Source organism: Quercus suber, unplaced genomic scaffold, assembly GCF_002906115.3.
Source record: "Quercus suber isolate HL8 unplaced genomic scaffold, Cork oak 2.0 scaffold_365, whole genome shotgun sequence".
Classification (NCBI taxonomy): domain Eukaryota; kingdom Viridiplantae; phylum Streptophyta; class Magnoliopsida; order Fagales; family Fagaceae; genus Quercus; species Quercus suber.
Window position 1 is genome coordinate 506,204 of NW_027069817.1, and position 15,080 is coordinate 521,283.

A 15,080-nucleotide genomic window follows, 5' to 3' on the forward strand; every position below is an offset into this window, starting at 1 on the left:
GAGCTCACGAATGAAGTCTTATAAATAGGAGCAGTTTGGAATAGTAGTTTAAGTAACACTTTTAAGTTTTTAAACAATATTATACGTATTTTCATACACTTTTTCACCCACACGTATTTAAAAAAAAAAAAAAATATTACTAGAACAACGTTACCAAATGGCTAAGCATGTTGTGAAATTAGATATGTTCCTAAAGTTTTATGTTTATTTATGTCAAAACAAATTCCCCCTAGGCTTAAAATTGTGATTGAGATGAACTAGGGCCGGCCCAAGCGTTTCAGAGGCTTAAGGCGAAATCTTCAAATATGGCCTTTATGTTATTAGTTAAATAATATTTAACTAGCATTTTATATAATAATTTTTTAAAAATTGATTCTTTTTACTTTTCAATGTGATTTTTTTTTTCTCTCTAGAAAATACTAAAGTTATAACAAATTTTACTACAAGTTGGTATTGTTATGAATGTAATCAATGACATGAGGCTTACAAAAATACTATAAATATTATAAAATTTATAACATTAGAATTACAAAGATATATCACCAATCACAAAATATTCATTCAAAAATGCATTCAATAATTCGTTGAAATCCACCTATCATATTCATTGCCATATTAAATTATAAAAGTTATGGAGACCACCACACACCACTGGCGCAGTGATCACTCCATAAGTATAAGTTATTGTGGGGCGTGAGGGGCAATGATGGAGGTTTAAGTTTCTAGAAGAGAGTTTCGCACACATACACACTTAGATTAGATTAGAGTATAATTTTTATATTATATAAAAATAATTAAATAAATAAAAGTTATGTAGTAAAATTTATAATATTTTTAACATTTTCCTATTAGAATTACTTGTGATTAGTAACACATCTATTGCTAAGACCTATTTATTTAAATTTGTCTAATCTCTATCTCTAGCATTACTTCTTTGAGCTTTTTTAATAGTGAAAAAGATGTAAACTAAAATGTTTTAATATCTCTCAAAAACATTTATTTATTAAAAAAAAAAAAAAAAAAACCCCAAATTTGGGGCCTTCTCTAGTATGGGACCCTAGGCAATGGCCTAATTGGCCTAAGCCTAGGGCCGGCCCTGAGATGAACTATTCTTGAATTAGCTATATCAAACCAAGTAATAGCTAGCAAACAAAATTAGGCTCGAAAGGCCTGGTTCTTTACATGAAACGAAATTGCCTAAAGGTCATAGTCATACTCCTATTATTTCAAAGTAGTAGTGTTGCTCATGAAAGAAGAGAGGGAAATAAAAAGTGGTTCATGCAGTGGCTTGGCATGTCTACGAGGAAAAAAAAAAAAAAAAAAAAAAAAAAAAAAAAAAAAAAAAAAAAAAAAAAAGAAAGAAAAGAAACTGTTTGATTCGCGGTATATATGGAAGGAAGAAGAAGCAAAGCAAAGAAAAGGAAATTGCGTAAATTTGAAATTTGATTTGAAATCCGGCCCATGCAGCTGGAGCGCACTTCTTAAAAATCACAATTTTTAGGGATTTCAAAGGGGCTGGGCCCCCACATGGCTCCTATTCATTGTTTTCTTCTTAATTTTTGGGGTGACTTTCTACTTTTTTTTTCTCCTTGTTTTTTGGCTTTTTGGTGGAGCTTCTTCCATATAGTATACAGTTTTGTCCCATGGTAAAAGCTTTGCCCTATTTATTTTATTTGTTTGTTTTTATTTATGTACTACTGGGTTTTGGTAATTTTTTATGATAGTTTTTTATAATCAGATTAAACATTAGTCAATTTTTGGTGTAAGCAGTAATTGAACTCTAAATATTTTATACAATTATCAAAGACTTTACTAGTTAAATTAACTAAAATCCATCATTGGCCTATAGTTTTGTAACAACATTTAAATAAATTAGGCATAGATTTTGTTCCTATAATTATGAAATTACCACGATTAAAAGGGACCATGGACTGAAATCTTATCCATCGTACTCTGTAGTCTGTACATAAAATACTGTAACACAGATATAACATGACAATAAGAGGATGGCTTATGATAAATATAACTAGCTTGGGTTGGGCTTGATAAAAAGGGTAGTTAGATCATAAATGGAAATGTAAACTCATTTTACCAATAGGTCAAACTTGAATACATTTTAAATCCATGGGTTTGTAGACAACTTTATTATGAAATGTAATACTAAAATAATAAATAACGTGTAATTGAGTATTTAGGTGTTGAAAAAAAAAAATCAAAGAATTATGGATACCTACATCTATACATATATTAACCAGCAAAGCTTAGAGAAATATCCAATTAGATTCTATAATTGAATTCAAATTTGCGCATGTGTCATAAATTATTTATTTTTAGAGAAAATTTTATTTCTTAATTTTTGAGTCAATTGTGGGACCATATCATAAATATCCATCGAAGTGAGTTATTGTATACAAAAACAAAAGAGTTTAAATTATTGAACATAAAAAAAAAAGTTGACAATTTACATTTTTTACCTAAGAATATTCTTACAAAACTTTTTAAAGAGTTAAAATATATATATATATATATATAAGATAAGAATGACTATCAATAATATTTAAATTATATATAAAAATTATATTATGCGTCTTAATGTATATTTTAAAATTTTATCCACGCATATGCATGGAGTTACAGACTAATTAATAATAAGAAAAAGTGAATGATTCATACACACACATGTATACACAAAATTCAATGAATAATTAATAAATAAACTGTGTTTGTTTCAATATAAACTGGTTTCAATATAAACTATTTTCAAGAAAATAATTTATTTTAAGATGTTTGGTTATATATTTGGAATATAATAGTTTTGAGTATCCTGTAATTTTTAATAGTTTGTTTACTAGATTTGTTGTTATTATTATTATTATATATATATTTTTAAAAGTTGAGACAAAAAGTTAAAAGCTAGAAAATTTTAGCAAACAAACTGACACATTTGGTTGGGAGGGAAAATGAGTTATGCTAGTACCACATAAAGTGGTACAACTTGTGCTATAACTCGCCTATGTGGTGAGTTGTGGGTGGTAGAGGGGTGACGATGAGTTCATGTGGAGACACCATTTTACCACTCACAACTCGCCAACCACTTTATGTGGCACCAACATAATTCAAGGAAAATACTATAAAATATAAACTTGAACTACTACAATTATAATCTAAATCTATCATTACACAACACACACACACACACACAGAGAGAGAGAGAGAGAGAGAGAGAGAGAGAGAGAGAGAGAGAGAGAGAGAGAGAGAGAGAGAGAGAGAGAGAGAGAGAGAGAGAGAGAGAGAGAGAGAGAGAGAGAGAGAGAGAGACCTCTTTGTTAAAGTACTTCTCAAGATCACTGCTAGTAACCCTTGTGACAATCCCGTTACATATAAGTTGTTTCCGGGATTGGATGCATCTACAGAATCCTGACTCCTGGGAGCAAAAACACTCAACTTATCATATGAACATAATATGTTTGATAAAGCAAGCATCATATGTTATACAACATTTGCGTAAAGATGCATCTATTTGAATGCACTCCTAAAGCTCGAACTAGATAAATTCATAACAACTGAATACCTGGACCGACTTCTCCTAGACCTTGACAATGATCGTGACCTTGACCGACGGCGTCTCCCAGGAGGCGAAACAGAGTCCCGTGGGGATACAGACCTAATGGGGTGCAAACAACAAAAGAGTTATATACATATAACTCGTATATAGAACCAAAAAGTACTTAAAATGGGAGGGAAAATCATTGGAAAGAAACTAACCTTCCTTCCCTTGTGTATGACATCTACAACAAGTTCATGAAAATAACTCATATCAGAAAACCCTTCAATGTCACTGAATTTATATCAATCACTATAAGTTTGCACATGGGTAAGTTTGCATATGGGTGTCTATGCTAAGTCTCTATTTACTACACATACACACAATATGTATGTGAAGCTATGAATATACATACACATACATATAAATACACATGCATGTGTCTATGTATGTAAAATCTACAATTGTTCTTCAGCTGCAACAACAACTTTCAGTTTATTTTATAGAAAAAGTTTCAGATACCAACACAAACTGAGTCATATAGAGGAACTATCAGATTCCATATTATGCAAAGTTTACAGCTCTCTCTCTCTCTCTCTCTCTCTAAATCTAAATGGCACAGCATAGGTTTCACAAAATTATCGAAATAAAAAAAGAAGAAGAAACAAATAGTCCTAAAAAGTTAACATAAAAATTAACCTAATTTTCGCTGTTGAAATTGAAACAAACTCGTATAATAGAAGAAAAACCAAATCAAAATGGAAGCCCTAGGCTGAAGATTTTGGAGGAAGAAAGAGGATAATGAAAATCGGAGAGGGAATAAATAAAAAAGCAGACCTTGGTAGGTGAATCGCTGAGTGAACTCGGAAGCCCTAACACTAACACAGCCACAGGGTCCAAAATCAGAAAAGAGAGAGACGGAAAGCGTGTCTGTCCGAGTAGAAAGAAAGAAAATGAGAGAATCACTGAGCACTTTTTTTTTTCTTTTCTTTTTTTTTTTTAAAATTGTTTATTTATGACGTATAGGGAAATTTTGGATATTTGGTCGGCATTTGGCAAAAATAATTTGTATAAAAACTGGATATCGATTTTTCTTTTTTTTTTTGGGTAAAAGAAAAAAGGTGTGTTTTTTGAAGCTTTTTAATTTTTAAATAAAAATTAATAATTTGTATTTATTATAATTTAGAAATATATATTTTTTATTTTTTAAACAAATAAAAATGATAAACTTCAGAGATAAATAATAACTGTAATTTATTTTTTGAAAATGAAATTTGAATTCAAAGTGAAATTTGTTATTTTGCATTTATAACTCTATTTTTAAATAAAGTTACCCTTTATTAATGAAGTTATTTTTGAACTAAATAAAAGTCCAGTTGAAATATATACTAATCTCTCAGCACGCATGTTGCGTGTATTTAAAGACTCTTCTATTTTTTGGGTAAACGTTAATAATTTGCATATATTATAATTTAGAAATATATATTTTTATTTTTCAAAAAAATAAAAATGATGAATTTTAGATATAAACAGTAACTGTAATTTTTTTTTTTTGAATGTGAAGGGAAAAAAAATTCTAAATTTTAGGATTTTTTTTTTAAAATTCAAAATGAAATTTGTTATTTAACATTTATGACCATATTTCTAAATGAAGTTATCCTTCATTAATGAATATATTTTTAAACCACGTAAAAGTCAAGAGGAAAATTCTCTTCTATATACACGTGTATTATTTTAAATTTGTTAATTTCATTTACTTTGGATTTTGTGCTTTGAGTTTAATTTTGTTATCTTTTTTGTTGGTTTTTTGAGACTTAATATCGACGAAGTTAGACTTAAGTACTAAAAATCTATTCTATCACTTATAAATAAGTTAAGAATCTTTTACTTCGAAATTTTTTACAAGTTTAATTGTTGTTTTTACTTTCCCCCTTTAAGAATTTTTTATCCTGAAATAACTGAAATCCATTAAGCCTAAGTCTTAAGTTCATCCTTAATAAGTATTATTTTATATTTTTTATAAGATAGAAATTTTATTCTAACATAATCTAAATGTATATGTGTATAAAGTTCTCTCCTGGAGACTTGAACCTTGACTCTTACCCTCTCCCTTTCACACTTTACAAACACTTATACTTGTGAAATGATCATCGCACCAAAGATGTACGGTGGTATCTTAATAAGTATTCTAACTTAACATAATTTGGTTGTTTCTCAAAATAATAATAATAATAATAATTTGGTTCTTAAAAAAAAAACGCAATTTAATAATGGAATGTAATGTAATTCTTATGGCCATACTATCTCTTGAATGTGCTACATGCAATAAATGTCTCACAATACGGGACTCATGTACTTTGAGACACAATATAACAATATAACAAGGGTATGAGATACCTTCTCCTAATAATAAGGCTAATTGGATTTTCAACAACAAAAAGACGAACGGAAGTGCTTGAAATACTTGCATTTTTGCATTGTTACTCACATAGTGAGTCAAGTTGCATTTGTGATTTTGTGTCCAAAGGGACATGCTAACAGTGACTCCACTAAAATGTGGACAAACCATAGCCAACCAACCTTTTCATTCACATATTTAAAAACCTTTGTACCAAAAAACCAATAATAAAAAAGAAATCCATTGCTGTTTTGGCTTAAAGCTTTAAGCCAAAACATCAATTATTATGAAACGGATGACATAGGTTCCAAATCTTATCATATATAATTAACAAAAAATACTATAATGTTGTTTTGCTAAATACCTATGAATTAATGCCAAGAAAACAAATAAATTTGCATCAACATGATAGATCGCTGAAATTGTGCTTATGTAGTGTGAAGATATTTACCACAAAGAAAATGCATATTCATCAATTATAACATTTTCTACCAATTTCCCAGAAAATTAATATGTTTTGGAAAAACATGAATCATGTAAAACTACAAAATAGGTAGTTAAAAAAAATGATCAAAACTGATATTGCCTCCATTGTTTAATCTGTGCATTTCCTAGCCTCACTTTTTCATATATATATATATGTGGGGATAAAAGCCCAAAATTTATATATTGGGCCTTCGACTCTATTTGAAGATATGGGTACGTCCGAGGAGAAGCAAATGATTGGGAAAGGCCCTGAACTGGAGAACCATGCAAAGAAGTGATAGAGTATTATAGTTCGAGGAGTATGTCCTCCTCGGATATGAGGGACATCGGTCAAGCAAATACTTGGGTGGTTTAGGTGATCTTCCTAGTAGTTCTAACGATAAGGATAAACTTCAGGCATGAATAAAGATGATAAGAACGGAGAAATATCTAAAGGAAAAGCTGCTACAACTGCATTAAATGCACTGTAGCAACTTTTTTGGCCGCATTAATGTGAAGAAGACCCTTGAACAGTGCAGTCACAGTTACCACCACTCATGGAAAACCGGCGAAGATAACTGATGAGACATATACTTAAGTGAACGTCTAGATGAAGAACAAGTAGACGATCAGGATAGTCTAAAAAAAAACTATATAAATGTAAGAGACATCTCATAGTATGGGGATTGAAAAAAAAAGAAAAGAAAAGAAAGGAAGAGAGAAATAAGGTTTACTGTAGTTCTAAGTACGATATAAACAAAAGTTGGTCTCTTTGGACAACAATTTATTAAAGTTTCAAGTTTGTTCTTGCACTTATTTATCTGTTAAACATTGATTAACTATTGTTTAGTTCACAAACAGCCCAGTTCTTTCACCCACTCTTTACAAATTCCTTGTATTGGGCTTGTTGGGCTTATATTCCATACCTCTTGGGTTTGGGCCACAAATATTGACCTTACAATTGGTACCGTCTGTAGGAAGAGCTTGAGCGAGAGTAGAAACAACAGTTGATGATGGCTGAACTAGGGTAACAACCAGTAGAATCCAGGGCATCCCAATACGTTGATCCTTTTCTCAACTTGGAGCAAAGACGTGATCGTGAAGGTAGTGTACATACTACGCATACTGACTGAAGCCAGCCACAAGGTGGAAGTCACGTGCCTCATGCAAAGAAGAATAAAAACATGCAACTAGAGATTGACCAGCTAAAAAGGGAGTTGTGCCATGCAAAGAGGAGGCAGACTTCTTCATACTCCGATGATAGTTCTGACGACGAACAAGACGTCACTTATAAACGGAGATCTCGAACACCAGTCAGTGAATCCTTTTCCTATGAAGAAGAACATTATCATAAACGGTAACCTCGAAATCCATCACGTGGAGGCATAGGGAATGATGCTATGAGCAAGGCCTTGAACCAAATCTCCAGATCGCCTTTCACATGTAGGATTGAAGAGGCAAGGCTTCCTCGTCGTTTTCATCAACAGATGCTCACTATCTATAATGGAAGAATAGACCCTATAGAGTATGTGTGCCACTTCGACCAAAGGATGGCTGTCCACTCCAAGGATGAAGTTTTGATGTGCAAATTTTTCCCTTTAGTCTGGGACCAGTTACGATGAGATGGTTTGATAGCCTGAAAGCAGATTCCATTAATTCCTTCAAAGAACTCACTCAAGCATTTGGTTCCCGTTTTGTCACATGTCGAAGAGTTACTTGGCCCTTAGATTCATTGCTATCCTTGAGCATGCAAGAGGGTGAGACCTTGAAAACGTACTCAGATAGGTACTGAGAGATGTTCAACAAGATGGAAGGCGATTTTGATGAAGTGGCCCTTAATACGTTTAAGCTGGGCCTCCCCGCCGACCATGGTTTAAGAAAGTCTCTGATTAGAAAACCTGTCACCAGTGTGCATCAACTGATGGACAGGATTGATAAGTATAAGAGAGTTGAAGAAGATCAGCAGTAAAGGAAAGGAAAGGACAAGGTTGTCCCTTAAAAGATGAGAGATTTCAAGTCGGATAGATACAATAATAAGAAGTTGTGTAGGGATTTTGCTGGGCAATCAGGATTAGCAAATCTTCAAGCAGTCAACGCTATATTTAGAGACCCAGTACATCAAGTTTTGGAAAAGATTAAGAATGAACTGTTCTTTAAGTGGCCAAATAAGATGGTGGGAAACCCTGAAAGGCATAATCATAATCTCTATTGCTAGTACCATCAGGACCATGGGCATACCACAGAAGATTGCAAGAGCCTGTGGGATCATTTGGATTAATTTGTCTGCGAGGGTAAATTGAAACAACTCTTACATCATTCCAGTGGCCGAGGAAGTCAGGTGAACTCAGAGACTCGAAAGGATGATTCTTCAAGGCCCCCTTTGGGAACTATTAATGTCATCTTCGCCACACCAGGAAGAACAGGATCTTGACCATCTAGGGTAATGTCAGTAGCTCGTTTGCCCACGGGAAATGTTAATCACGATCTTAAGAGAGCTAAAACGAGTATTCCACCAATTCTTGGATTCTTGAATGAGGATAAGGTTGGAACCATCCAACCCCATGACGATACTTTAGTAATCACCTTCAGAATTGGAGGGTATGATGTGAAAAGAGTAATGGTGGACTAGGGCAGCACAGCTGAAATAATGTACCCTGATCTCTATAAGGGGCTGAATTTAAAACCTGATGACCTAGCGCCATACAGTTCTCCCCTGGTGAGTTTTGAAGAAAGATTTATTATCCCGAAGGGCCAAATATGACTATCTGTACAGACTGGTTCAGAGTTAGTAGAGGTAGATTTCATTGTCGTAGACGCATATTCGCCCTATACTGCAATTGTNTAAAGCAAGCATCATATGTTATACAACATTTGCGTAAAGATGCATCTATTTGAATGCACTCCTAAAGCTCGAACTAGATAAATTCATAACAACTGAATACCTGGACCGACTTCTCCTAGACCTTGACAATGATCGTGACCTTGACCGACGGCGTCTCCCAGGAGGCGAAACAGAGTCCCGTGGGGATACAGACCTAATGGGGTGCAAACAACAAAAGAGTTATATACATATAACTCGTATATAGAACCAAAAAGTACTTAAAATGGGAGGGAAAATCATTGGAAAGAAACTAACCTTCCTTCCCTTGTGTATGACATCTACAACAAGTTCATGAAAATAACTCATATCAGAAAACCCTTCAATGTCACTGAATTTATATCAATCACTATAAGTTTGCACATGGGTAAGTTTGCATATGGGTGTCTATGCTAAGTCTCTATTTACTACACATACACACAATATGTATGTGAAGCTATGAATATACATACACATACATATAAATACACATGCATGTGTCTATGTATGTAAAATCTACAATTGTTCTTCAGCTGCAACAACAACTTTCAGTTTATTTTATAGAAAAAGTTTCAGATACCAACACAAACTGAGTCATATAGAGGAACTATCAGATTCCATATTATGCAAAGTTTACAGCTCTCTCTCTCTCTCTCTCTCTCTCTAAATCTAAATGGCACAGCATAGGTTTCACAAAATTATCGAAATAAAAAAAGAAGAAGAAACAAATAGTCCTAAAAAGTTAACATAAAAATTAACCTAATTTTCGCTGTTGAAATTGAAACAAACTCGTATAATAGAAGAAAAACCAAATCAAAATGGAAGCCCTAGGCTGAAGATTTTGGAGGAAGAAAGAGGATAATGAAAATCGGAGAGGGAATAAATAAAAAAGCAGACCTTGGTAGGTGAATCGCTGAGTGAACTCGGAAGCCCTAACACTAACACAGCCACAGGGTCCAAAATCAGAAAAGAGAGAGACGGAAAGCGTGTCTGTCCGAGTAGAAAGAAAGAAAATGAGAGAATCACTGAGCACTTTTTTTTTTCTTTTCTTTTTTTTTTTTAAAATTGTTTATTTATGACGTATAGGGAAATTTTGGATATTTGGTCGGCATTTGGCAAAAATAATTTGTATAAAAACTGGATATCGATTTTTCTTTTTTTTTTTTGGGTAAAAGAAAAAAGGTGTGTTTTTTGAAGCTTTTTAATTTTTAAATAAAAATTAATAATTTGTATTTATTATAATTTAGAAATATATATTTTTTATTTTTTAAACAAATAAAAATGATAAACTTCAGAGATAAATAATAACTGTAATTTATTTTTTGAAAATGAAATTTGAATTCAAAGTGAAATTTGTTATTTTGCATTTATAACTCTATTTTTAAATAAAGTTACCCTTTATTAATGAAGTTATTTTTGAACTAAATAAAAGTCCAGTTGAAATATATACTAATCTCTCAGCACGCATGTTGCGTGTATTTAAAGACTCTTCTATTTTTTGGGTAAACGTTAATAATTTGCATATATTATAATTTAGAAATATATATTTTTATTTTTCAAAAAAATAAAAATGATGAATTTTAGATATAAACAGTAACTATAATTTTTTTTTTTTGAATGTGAAGGGAAAAAAAATTCTAAATTTTAGGATTTTTTTTTTAAAATTCAAAATGAAATTTGTTATTTAACATTTATGACCATATTTCTAAATGAAGTTATCCTTCATTAATGAATATATTTTTAAACCACGTAAAAGTCAAGAGGAAAATTCTCTTCTATATACACGTGTATTATTTTAAATTTGTTAATTTCATTTACTTTGGATTTTGTGCTTTGAGTTTAATTTTGTTATCTTTTTTGTTGGTTTTTTGAGACTTAATATCGACGAAGTTAGACTTAAGTACTAAAAATCTATTCTATCACTTATAAATAAGTTAAGAATCTTTTACTTCGAAATTTTTTACAAGTTTAATTGTTGTTTTTACTTTCCCCCTTTAAGAATTTTTTATCCTGAAATAACTGAAATCCATTAAGCCTAAGTCTTAAGTTCATCCTTAATAAGTATTATTTTATATTTTTTATAAGATAGAAATTTTATTCTAACATAATCTAAATGTATATGTGTATGAAGTCCTCTCCTGGAGACTTGAACCTTGACTCTTACCCTCTCCCTTTCACACTTTACAAACACTTATACTTGTGAAATGATCATCGCACCAAAGATGTACGGTGGTATCTTAATAAGTATTCTAACTTAACATAATTTGGTTGTTTCTCAAAATAATAATAATAATAATAATTTGGTTCTTAAAAAAAAAACGCAATTTAATAATGGAATGTAATGTAATTCTTATGGCCATACTATCTCTTGAATGTGCTACATGCAATAAATGTCTCACAATACGGGACTCATGTACTTTGAGACACAATATAACAATATAACAAGGGTATGAGATACCTTCTCCTAATAATAAGGCTAATTGGATTTTCAACAACAAAAAGACGAACGGAAGTGCTTGAAATACTTGCATTTTTGCATTGTTACTCACATAGTGAGTCAAGTTGCATTTGTGATTTTGTGTCCAAAGGGACATGCTAACAGTGACTCCACTAAAATGTGGACAAACCATAGCCAACCAACCTTTTCATTCACATATTTAAAAACCTTTGTACCAAAAAACCAATAATAAAAAAGAAATCCATTGCTGTTTTGGCTTAAAGCTTTAAGCCAAAACATCAATTATTATGAAACGGATGACATAGGTTCCAAATCTTATCATATATAATTAACAAAAAATACTATAATGTTGTTTTGCTAAATACCTATGAATTAATGCCAAGAAAACAAATAAATTTGCATCAACATGATAGATCGCTGAAATTGTGCTTATGTAGTGTGAAGATATTTACCACAAAGAAAATGCATATTCATCAATTATAACATTTTCTGCCAATTTCCCAGAAAATCAATATGTTTTGGAAAAACATGAATCATGTAAAACTACAAAATAGGTAGTTAAAAAAAATGATCAAAATTGATATTGCCTCCATTGTTTAATCTGTGCATTTCCTAGCCTCACTTTTTCATATATATATATATATATATATGTGTGGGGATAAAAGCCCAAAATTTATATATTGGGCCTTCGACTCTATTTGAAGATATGGGTACGTCCGAGGAGAAGCAAATGATTGGGAAAGGCCCTGAACTGGAGAACCATGCAAAGAAGTGATAGAGTATTATAGTCCGAGGAGTATGTCCTCCTCGGATATGAGGGACATCGGTCAAGCAAATACTTGAGTGGTTTAGGTGATCTTCCTAGTAGTTCTAACGATAAGGATGAACTTCAGGCATGAATAAAGATGATAAGAACGGAGAAATATCTAAAGGAAAAGCTGCTACAACTGCATTAAATGCACTGTAGCAACTTTTTTGGCCGCATTAATGTGAAGAAGACCCTTGAACAGTGCAGTCACAGTTACCACCACTCATGGAGAACCGGCGAAGATAACTGATGAGACATATACTCAAGTGAACGTCTAGATGAAGAACAAGTAGACGATCAGGATAGTCTAAAAGAAAACTATATAAATGTAAGAGACATCTCATAGTATGGGGATTGAAAAAAAAAAGAAAAGAAAAGAAAGGAAGAGAGAAATAAGGTTTACTGTAGTTCTAAGTACGATATAAACAAAAGTTGGTCTCTTTGGACAACAATTTATTAAAGTTTCAAGTTTGTTCTTGCACTTATTTATCTGTTAAACATTGATTAACTATTGTTTAGTTCACAAACAGCTCAGTTCTTTCACCCACTCTTTACAAATTCCTTGTATTAGGCTTGTTGGGCTTATATTCCATACCTCTTGGGTTTGGGCTACAAATATAGACCTTACAATTGGCACCGTCTGTAGGAAGAGCTTGAGCGAGAGTAGAAACAACAGTTGATGATGGCTGAACTAGGGTAACAACCAGTAGAATCCAGGGCATCCCAATACGTTGATCCTTTTCTCAACTTGGAGCAAAGACGTGATCGTGAAGGTAGTGTACATACTACGCATACTGACTGAAGCTAGCCACAAGGTGGAAGTCACGTGTCTCATGCAAAGAAGAATAAAAACATGCAACTAGAGATTGACCAGCTAAAAAGGGAGTTGTGCCATGCAAAGAGGAGGCAGACTTCTTCATACTCCGATGATAGTTCTGACGACGAACAAGACGTCACTTATAAATGGAGATCTCGAACACCAGTCAGTGAATCCTTTTCCTATGAAAAAGAACATTATCATAAACGGTAACCTCGAAATCCATCACGTGGAGGCATAGGGAATGATGCTATGAGCAAGACCTTGAATCAAATCTCCAGATCGCCTTTCACATGTAGGATTGAAGAGGCAAGGCTTCCTCGTCGTTTTCATCAACAAATGCTCACTATCTATAATGGAAGAATAGACCTTATAGAGTATGTGTGCCACTTCAACCAAAGGATGGCTGTCCACTCCAAGGATGAAGTTTTGATGTGCAAATTTTTCCCTTTAGTCTGGGACCAGCTACGGTGAGATGGTTTGATAGCCTGAAAGCAGATTCCATTAATTCCTTTAAAGAACTCACTCAAGCATTTGGTTCCCGTTTTGTCACATGTCGAAAAGTTACTTGGCCCTTAGATTCATTGCTATCCTTGAGCATGCAAGAGGGTGAGACCTTGAAAACGTACTCAGATAGGTACTGAGAGATGTTCAACAAGATAGAAGGCAATTTTGATGAAGTGGCCCTTAATACGTTTAAGCTTGGCCTCCCCGCTGACCATGGTTTAAGAAAGTCTCTGACTAGAAAACCTGTCACCAGTGTGCATCAACTGATGGACAGGATTGATAAGTATAAGAGAGTTGAAGAAGATCAGCAGTAAAGGAAAGGAAAGGACAAGGTTGTCCTTCAAAAGATGAGGGATTTCAAGTCGGATAGATACAATAATAACAAGTTGTGTAGGGATTTTGCTGGGCAATCAGGATTAGCAAATCTTCAAGCAGTCAACGCTATATTCAGAGACCCAGTACATCAAGTTTTGGAAAAGATTAAGAATGAACTGTTCTTTAAGTGGCCAAATAAGATGGTGGGAAACCCTGAAAGGCATAATCATAATCTCTATTGCTAGTACCATCAGGACCATGGGCATACCACAGAAGATTGCAAGAGCCTGTGGGATCATTTGGATTAATTTGTCCGCGAGGGTAAATTGAAACAACTCTTACATCATTCCAGTGGTCGAGGAAGTCAGGTGAACTCAGAGACGCGAAAGGATGATTCTTCAAGGCCCCCTTTGGGAACTATCAATGTCATCTTCGCCACACCAGGAAGAACAGGATCTTGGCCATCTAGGGTAATGTCAGTAGCTCGTTTGCCCACGGGAGATGTTAATCACGATCTTAAGAGAGCTAAAACGAGTATTCCACTAATTCTTGGATTCTTGAATGAGGATAAGGTTGGAACCATCCAACCCCATGACGATACTTTAGTAATCACCTTCAGAATTGGAGGGTATGATGTGAAAAGAGTAATGGTGGACTAGGGCAGCACAGCTGAAATAATGTACCCTGATCTCTATAAGGGGCTGAATTTAAAACCTGATGACCTAGCGCCATACAGTTCTCCCCTGGTGAGTTTTGAAGAAAGATTTATTATCCCGAAGGGCCAAATATGACTATCTGTACAGACTGGTTCAGAGTTAGTAGAGGTAGATTTCATTGTCGTAGACGCATATTCGCCCTATACTGCAATTGTAGCCAATATAGTAAAACTCCGGGTTGATCTACACAGAACC

At 33.3% G+C, this 15,080-nt stretch overlaps 1 long non-coding RNA gene and 1 other non-coding gene across 2 annotated transcripts; both read right to left on the reverse strand.

Moving 5' to 3' along the window:
- Window positions 1–3,321: 3,321 nt before the first annotated feature.
- Window positions 3,322–4,511, reverse strand: LOC111986068 (uncharacterized). Its single transcript, XR_010623786.1, has 4 exons — window positions 4,382–4,511; window positions 3,766–3,788; window positions 3,572–3,664; window positions 3,322–3,424 (listed from the first exon to the last, which is right to left on the reverse strand). It is a non-coding gene; the product is annotated as an uncharacterized LOC111986068 (transcript).
- Window positions 4,512–9,328: 4,817 nt separating this feature from the next.
- LOC136061942 (uncharacterized) lies at window positions 9,329–10,294 on the reverse strand. Its single transcript, XR_010623787.1, has 3 exons — window positions 10,162–10,294; window positions 9,544–9,566; window positions 9,329–9,442 (listed from the first exon to the last, which is right to left on the reverse strand). It is a non-coding gene; the product is annotated as an uncharacterized LOC136061942 (long non-coding RNA).
- Between the last annotated feature and the right edge of the window lie 4,786 nt (window positions 10,295–15,080).